Raw genomic sequence first — 9,239 nt, forward strand, 5'->3', positions numbered from 1 at the left:
GACGAGCAAATTTTGCTTCTGCGAAGGGAACGTAGCGGGTATTTCAAGACGCGTGTTAAATTCACGGCTGTTTCATTCGTGAGCATTACTTCCGTGACGTAAAATTATCAGTGAGCAAAACAGTTTTTGTTTCAACGCAAGGAAAGAAAACCGAAACTAGTTGTGCGGATTCAAATGATCCAAAGCCGAAGCCGTCAGTAGTATGACGCCATTTTTCAATTGTGTTGCATCTCGCGTGAGTACGTTGTCGTCGAGTGGTGGTTCTTTATTCTATGGAGTGGTTCTGAAAGCGCTGCGTTAGGGGCGACTGCAACCAGGCGTTGCGGCAAGTTACGGTGGGAACTTCTGTCCGTGCTGTGTGATTGCGACGAGGACGACTGCCGCCAGCAGCGGCGTGTCGCCGATTTCGTCTTTGCCGACATCGAGCAAGTGCAGCGCCGGAAGTGTTGCGTTTTGCACTGCATTTTCCTTGTGATATTGGAGATCGCAACGCAGAGACGACCAGATGCACACGAAAGACTACCAGCGGAGAGTGACGTGTGCCATATTTCTCTTAACCTCTCAGGTAAGCACATCAGCTTTTGTTCCGAGTTTACAAACGGCGCGTAATCGGCCCTTCCGGAGCGGCTACATTTTGCGCCACGTTTCTCTTGGCAGTTCACAGATGTTTCTTAGGCATGCGTGGGCGTATGTATGCGAAAATACAACTGGCAGACGGAAGCCTCAGGAGAGCATCTGAAATTATAGCAAAGCTGTACTGCCATAGATAAACACCGTTCTTAACGACTCCAATGACGAGTGGCCTGTCGCATCGAAAAATCCGTAGAATACCAAGTACTGCGTAACTTGAAGTGTAGTGTGACCAGTGTGACTTTCGCTGGCGAAGACAGGTTGTCGAAAAAACAGTTGTCTATTCTGAAGATTTACTAGCGCTTTAGGTATATTACCGCGAATAATAAAAACGCTACCACGCTGTATGGCAGTGTCAGGCGATGTGGCAGCACAGATATTTTCGTAGCAGTAAGGCGGCTGCATGCACGAGCGAACAGACACAACCCTTTAAAAGCGCTGAAACAGAACAAATTAAATGTGCATTTGGCGTCAAGTCGGAAACACATTGGCTTACAGTATAAGCCGATGCATAATGCTATTATTTTTTGTCATCTTTATTTTCACGGTTGTAAATATTTAAAAGCATGAATTTGCTGCAACCTTTATATAGTAAATCCTACTAGGCGCACAAAACCTGGCTGTGTTGTGTAGAGAATTTGTGCTATTCCTACTGGATTTTCTATTTTGAGTCCTGTGTTTTATGAAAAAGAGGGTCTTTTTATTTGTAGTCTTATGTTAGTGCAGATATTTGGCAAGCAGAAATGAGTTGATTGCAAAGTTGTATCTCCCGGTGAGCTGCACATGAACCCAAGTTTATCATGTCTTGGCTATTGTAAGGTGCATATAACAATTTTAAGTATATACAGCCGTAGTTGGCTTTGTCACTGTAGCGTATTTTGTGAGTAGAATGCTATGATTATATTACTGTTTTCATGCAGAAATACCTTTTTTTCTTGTACCAAGAAACGCTCACATCATTGAATGAAATGAGGTGTGGTGTATTTTTCTACTAATTTAATAAAGGAAATTTCGTCTGCGGTGTATCAGAGATTAGTTTACTTTCTTTTACTAAACAATGCATTATCTCCTCTGCTACTGCTGTTCTGTGTATCTTTGTAATTTTGAAATGTACTTTATTTTAGGTATTCAAGAAATGGCAACATCCAGAAGAAGATGCCATCTTATCCAGCACGTTATGGGTGAGACAGATCGTAGCAGGCACTTTTGCATATCTCATTAGCATATGATGCTATTTGTTTTAATTTTTGTGTCCACTTTCGTGGCCTTTTTCATTTCAGCATTATTGTGCAAAGGGTAATACTTTTACATCTAGATAGAGTAATCGTCCAAAAGAGAGAAACATGGCTGTAGGAGACGACACACATAAGCCTCCTTTGTCCGTATCTCTATGTTGCGCAGTTACTCTGTCATTATCTACCAACAAGCACAAATTCTTCATCAGCTACATCTACTAATTCTCCGTTATTACAATTTAATTGATACAACATTGAAAGTACAGAGGTTCACAGGAAGACAGAGACTTGAAATGATAAGAGCCGTAGAACAAGGAGCATCGCTGGAGCCAATGTTTCGACAAAGAGAAGGAGATAAGTTTTCTTGCCAAACATTGGCTCCAGTAAAATTTCTTCTATCACTATTTACGATTAAAAGACAGCATTAGTGCTCTTGCTGAAGTATTATGCATTATGGAATAAAAATTTGCAGGGTTAAATGTCAGGAATGTGAAATTTCTTGTGTATTTTAATGCTACAGCGAAAGCCAGAAAAACAAGATGTAGAGAACCACATTGTTATTTGTCACTACCCAGTTTGGCCAGCTTCATTCAGAGCTTGTACTTTGTTGCATTAATGACCACTGGAATTCATTAATTGAATTGCTTCGTGATTTACTTATATTCAGAGATATTGAACTTGTTTTAATGCAGCTTAACATAGTGCATGTAAAAAATATACAATGACATTTTAAGAGGCTTGCAGTTGACTAGCAAATCACTTGATGGTATGTGCTCAGGTTACCATTGAGCTTCCACGCACAAATCGGATGCACATTTTTTTTTTCATTGCTTGGATTTTCATAAACATAAGTACCATTTCTTCTTTGTCGATGTTCTAGTTGTGTTGTAGGACCTAACTGTTTACATTTATTTGTATTGGTATCCATATTACACAGACAGCTGAATTTTTCTTGTAAACTGTGACATGATAGGACTAAGAGCGTTTGTGCGCAAATTTGCTGCAGGTACACTCTGGTGGCTCCCGCCCCTGCATCCTACGACCACCGTGTCCTCACTATGTTCACTAGGGAGTTCGAAGCCTTCGTGATGATGCGAAGCAGGCTGGAAGCTGACAGAACGATCGAGGTAAATACATGTAATAAGGTGGCAAATTTTTGAGTGAAGTGGCTTGTAGCCACTCAGCAATAAAAGAATTAGCTTAGAAGCAGTTTAGACTCCCTGCTATCGGTGCAGGAATGCTCAAGTCCATCCATTTTGCCTTAGCCGCCAAGAGGCTATGTGGATTAGACGAAATGCGATGCAAATTTTGAAACTAGTAGGAGACCACTTGTACAATTTTTTTTCTTGCTTGACACAAAACTGCTTTGATAAAGCTTTAGCAATTTAAGAACAATACAGTGTACTTTCATACATGTTATTGGGCATAAATTTACTAGGACTGCCTCAATTCAATAGTAAGTATGCCGATAAACTTACACCAAAACTGACTTTTTTTGCTAGTTCATCCTCATCTCTGTGCACTGCTGCATAATTTATCTTCCTGAAACCAGTTTTTGCGTGCAGCACAAGTCCTAAATATGTGGATTACATAAATTTGCAGCTTTTGCTGTAAGCGAGTTCTATGAAAATAAAGTTAATAGGCCATTTTGTCCATTTTTAATGACCCATAATAAACTGAGCAGTGGCTAATAAGCAGTTCAATTTTTGGTGTAATGCCTCTCTTTATTGTCCTGAAAAATTTGGCCCCCTTAATGAAGGAACAAATTTTTTGGCTATGCCTTTTATGATGCATAGTTTGGTGCGTTACACAAGTATTTCTTGAAGTTAACATTTGTCCTATATTGAAGAGCCTCCAGTTTTTCGAAAAGAAATTTCAAGTGGTCGTGTGCCAGGTCGGGACAGCTCGCATGAAATAGCCTACTTACAGAAATAGGGAGGGCCATACCCGCCGTGGTTGCTCAGTGGCTATGGTGTTGGGCTGCTGAGCACGAGGTCGCAGGATTGAACCCTGGCCACGGCGGCCGCATTTCGAGGGGGGCGAAATGCGAAAACACCCGTGTACTTAGATTAAGGTGCACATTAAAGAACCTCAGGGGGTCGAACTTTCCGGTGTCCTCCACTACGGCGTGCCTCATAATCAGAAAGTGGTTTTGGCACGTAAAACCCCATTATTTGAATTTTTTTAGGGAGGGCCCAGTACACTTGACTTTATTTTAAGATACTATTATTGGTCTACAAAAGACGGAATGAAACATTCTGTCCTATAAGCAGCTCTTCACATTCATTTATACTTTTGGACATCTGTATACCTCAAGTCTGGTGACTTGTGTCTGTTTTTATTATCTGCTTTGTGCCGATGGTAAACTTCAGGTTTGCCCTATGATGGAGAATATTTTGAAAGCATATTTAGCGCCAGCAAACAAGGACGAGGGAGACGACAACACAATGCGCTAACTTCAACAACTTGATTTTTAGGAAGTACACCTATATAAACCATGCACAGTGGCGCCACCTTATCGAAATCTTATCCATCCAAAAAAGCCGTCTCCTTCACACGTGTGTTAGTGCCCCTTCAATCGACCTATTAGATAAGGAGACGGCTTTTTTGGATGGATAAGATTTCGATAAGGTGGCGCCACTGTGCATGGTTTATGTAGGTGTACTTCCTAAAAATCAAGTTGTTGAAGTTAGCGCATTGTGTTGTCGTCTCCCTCGTCCTTGTTTGCTGGCGCTAAATATGCTTTCAATTTACCAACACGCCCAACAAATGGCAATGCGAGAATATTTTGTTGCTTATAGATATGGATCTGTGTTTTTCAGGTTGCCTCGAAATTTTACCCAAGCCGTGCCACACACTTGGGCCAGGCCTCTTGCAAACGACGTATAACCAGGCTCAACGCAGGATGTCGAGTGAATCCGGAGATCGAGGCAACCTGCTGTGCAACCAGCGTGCAACCTTTGGTGACCCTCAATATGTTCCACCTATTTCACAGCCGCACTCAGCTTCCACCTATCCAAACCGCATCGCCAGCTGTGGTCACTCATCGAACCATGGATGAATGTTGGGGTGGAGTGATTTGAAGAGACATTTTTTTTGTCTCTTCAAATCCTTAGCAAATACTTGTGGCATAATTAATATGTGTCTTTAGTGCCTAGTTTTTAATGGTTCCTTTCTATTAGAAATCTCGCCATCGATTCCTGCTATGGTAATGTATGTGTGTCTTTATGCACAGTTTTTCATAGTTCTTTTGTACTTGTCTATGTAATTGATAGGTTCATACTTCTTGTTACACAGAAGGCTAAAATGCAAACTTACGGCATTTTTTTCTTCGTTTTGATAATCTACAGCACTGCAAAGTGTTCAAGAAATGTAACCCAACGTGGGCTCTGGTGCAGGAAAAATTTAAGAGCAATATAGAGTACATATTTCAAGCACCCATTATTTTTGGAAAAGTAAAGAATATAGGAGCACAAAAAAGAAAATATTAAACTAGAGAAACATGAGTTCCCCTCATAAGTCTGATAATAATGTGACTTCCCTTCACTGCAAAGACACCAGTAATATACTCGCATACAAGGTTTGAAATAAGAAAGCTATGATGCCCTTGGCATTTCTCAGTGCCTATTTGTCACACTGACGAATGTCAAAGGCATCGTAGGTTTCATGTACACATTGGTTGTGTTACACTTTTGAGTATTGCATTTCTCAAACACAAAGGTTTACAGCAGTGCTTTAAATAGCAAATGCATTTCCTAATTTATTAGTGCAAGAGGAACAGTACAGATCATGTAAAAATTTTTTTACAGACTATGTGTCCATGGATGCACGCTTCTGATGACATAGCAGTGACGTGGTCGTGGGATGAATGACTTTATTTCAGATTTAAATATTGGCTTCCAAGTCTGGGTTAGTCTCCTACACTGAATAGTCTAGGTCAGAGCTCATTTACTAGAGAAAGTGAATTAAACTAGGAATTATAAACATCAAAAGATCTTGTTTAGGAAATTAATGTGACAATCAGCAAGGTTCTTTGGGTATTCATTTCCAAATTTGTAGGATATATTTCATGACTGGTTTCATTATTGTGAGAACAAATATTTGTTTATTGTCACACTAGAGTTGGCTGCCCCCATTTGTATACAACCCCTTTACAGGCTGAAAATTCAGTGTGTTACCCTATTTACTCGCATAATGATCGCACTTTATTGTAAAAAAAATTGACTAAAATTCAGAGGTGCGATCATTACGCTGGGTAAATTTCCCACCAAAAGAAAAAAATATATCCTCTGGCATTTGCTACGAGATGACAACAGGTCAACAAAGAGGTGGCTGCCTCTTTATGTACTGCGGGACACACACACAAAACAAAAACATGGTGGCCGGCAGAGCAAGCCGAACGCGCCGAACACGATTTTTTTTTCTTTTCGTGAGTACATTATGTGCATTCAAACAGTTTCTTCCGTATCAGTAATGAATAATATCGGCAAGTTTGCGGCAATAACATAGCCATGTCCACTTTGAGGGGACACAAACAGATGGGCGCGCTTAGCTGCCTGTGACATAGGAACACATGGCGGGCATGCTGCGCAAACTGCGGCATTTGTCTTCACCACTATCCTAATATGGCACGTTTCCGCTAAGGGTGGGCGAATATCTTAGCTGCGTTACAAACGTCGGCGAATGAATAGGGCACACTTCTAACGTATCACGGTAAACGTGGCTGCTATCATTGCCACTCGCGATTTGTAGCGTGCCCACAAGTGCAGACGAGGAGAAACGAAAGACGCCTTTTTTGTTGTTTTTGTTGACCACAACCATTACAAAGACTACACATAATAAAGGCAAGTTTGGGTGTAGCTTTTTTTTGTCATATAAGTGCGGAAAGTGATGGAAGGAATGAAATGCGGCATCTGCTTAAGAATGTTTGGTGCGTGCAGACTACTTGGTTTGTCTTGAAGAGTTGTTCTCATAGCAGTTGACAGATGGTAAGCGCGATCATTATTAGCTAGACTTGGCACATGACATATTGCTGCGGCAAGTTTGGGGTGCAATCTTACACGAGAAATAAAAAAATCGAATTTTGACATCAGAATTTAGGGGTGCGATCATTAGGCGAGTGCGATCATTATGCGAGTAAATACGGTATTAGGTTGTTTTTGGTTTTACGCACTCAATGTGAAGGGATGCAAATGGTGACATGCAACAGAATGCAAAACTGACTAATGAATGCAAGCAGGGCGTGGGGTTTTTAGGCAGATGCATGCGTGTGCTATTTATAAAGCTCCCCATGGTATGCCTGAAGGCATTTGCTAACACTTTGGTAGAAAACACTGACACCCACTTATTAAGGGGAAATACTCCTCAAAACAACTTTTTTATATATTTGTACTAGAGATTTGAATATACTGTCATTCATAAAGTGTTTTATTAGATTTGAATTGTCATTGATTTTTGTGTAGCTGCTGTTCTTTAGTTATGGTCCTACACAGTGGCAAAATATTCTTGTGGGCACTTTCCTGTGTATAAAATTTTCAGAAATAGCTTCATGCTGTATCTTATTTAGCTAGTTATATACTGCAAAGTGATGACACCTATCGAAACGGCTTGTACAATTACTGGAACTATGCAAAAAATATTAGGCCACATTAAATAATTTTACAGATTGCACTTTCAATGAGATATCAGCATTCTGCATATCTTGAATAGTATGTATGCCAAATTTCGTTAGTATAGGACAATTATAAGTGCATAAGGTTATTGTCATGCTATTGTGAGAAAAAGTTTTTGAAGTATATTGTAATTTTTTTCACAATAGCATGAGAAGTATGCAAGATTAGTAGGCAGGCAGACAGGCCTGCCTACTAATCTTGCATACTTCTAGTAACTTTACATGCTGTTTGAATAGATATTGGCACTTTGCAGTCTACAAAGAGCTGAGTTAGCTGCAGCACACTGCTTTTTGTGAAAATTTAATACACAAGAAAGTGCCTGCAAATATGACTATGTATTTTGCTGTTGTGTAGGACATAACTCGAGAAGCAGCTAAACAAAAACTAATGGAATATATAAAATCTGCATGAAGAACTCTACAATTGGCTCTCTTTTCAAACCTCTAGTACAAATAATAAAAATATTTCGAGTAATATTCAATCAGCAAAATGTTCCCCTTGCTACAGTGACCTACAACGTAGCGACAAAAGTTTAAGGGAAGTCCTCTTGTCAAAGCGACTCTGGGCTGTCTTCCCAAGGGCTTCTGTTAAAGACTGCATTTTCCTGCATTTGTCAGGAGAGCAATACAAAAATGTTTGTGAATGTGAAAATGGTATTGGCACACTAGCAGAAAAAAAGACAGTTCTGTGAAATGTAGACTTGATTATAACTTTGTTCGACATTTACATTCCGACTGCATATATTTATTTCGTGTTTTGTACTGAGTGTTTCAGCGGTGACTGCCGCTAATTATTGAACATAACTGCTTCATGACAGTGCGACTAACAGAAATTTATAGCAGTGGCAGGCATTAGAATTACAGTACTCAATGACGTCTACTTTGTAAGAACTCAGACTAGCACCAGTTCTGAGATACACATACCCAAAAGGTAATGATCAAATAGATTTCTCTTTCACACAGAATTGTCCCACAAGGCTTACAGAACTCATTGTTTGTCATGTACAAGCAGATTATGTGCCAGATGTAATTTATGCTCAGTAAATACATAAATCAGTCATGCGAGGTGTCTCACTTTAGGTTGCAAGTTCGAACTTCTTTTAATCTTGCTTGTTTTTATTTTGTTTCCTTTGTGAGCATGAGTGAGTTGGTGACCTTGGCACATATTGTCAAAACTGTTTCTTCATCACTGGGAATCGCTAAATTTCATTTACACATGAAATTCCCAGTTACTGGTGTGGTAGGCTTCGAGCTTAATTCCCTTATCTTTCATATGTTTATCTACCAAGTAGTTTTATCGTTCATTGAAACATATCCATGCAATGCAGAGTGGGCACCCAAATTATGAATATCTGTTCTTGCTTTCTACCCTGCTCTGGTGTTTTCAAAACCTAGCATTGGTGCAATGGCCTGTCTGCACCTGCAGAAAAGTAGTGAAGTGGCTAAAGTTAAAGGTCAACAACATAATTAAGATACAAAGCAAAAATATAAGTTCGCAATTGTCCCCCATAACCAGAGTTTTGCTTAGAATAAAAAAAAATGGACATCCTGCTCGGGTGTGAGAGTTGCTTTGGGCACCAAGGGGACTACGTAGCACCTGTGCTAGTGTACAGAAAGCAAAAAAAAGTCACTCCAGATTGGAGCGGCAGCGAAAAGTTCAGCACAAATGTTTTATTTCACGCACCATTAATGTGGCTTATCAT

At 40.0% G+C, this 9,239-nt stretch overlaps 1 long non-coding RNA gene across 1 annotated transcript; it reads left to right on the top strand.

Moving 5' to 3' along the window:
- Nucleotides 1-248: 248 nt before the first annotated feature.
- Nucleotides 249-5,178, top strand: LOC135895844 (uncharacterized). Its single transcript, XR_010562495.2, has 4 exons — nucleotides 249-565; nucleotides 1,755-1,811; nucleotides 2,872-2,992; nucleotides 4,688-5,178. It is a non-coding gene; the product is annotated as an uncharacterized lncRNA (long non-coding RNA).
- Nucleotides 5,179-9,239: the final 4,061 nt, after the last annotated feature.

This window comes from Dermacentor albipictus, chromosome 2 (assembly GCF_038994185.2).
Source record: "Dermacentor albipictus isolate Rhodes 1998 colony chromosome 2, USDA_Dalb.pri_finalv2, whole genome shotgun sequence".
Taxonomy (NCBI): Eukaryota; Metazoa; Arthropoda; class Arachnida; order Ixodida; family Ixodidae; genus Dermacentor; species Dermacentor albipictus.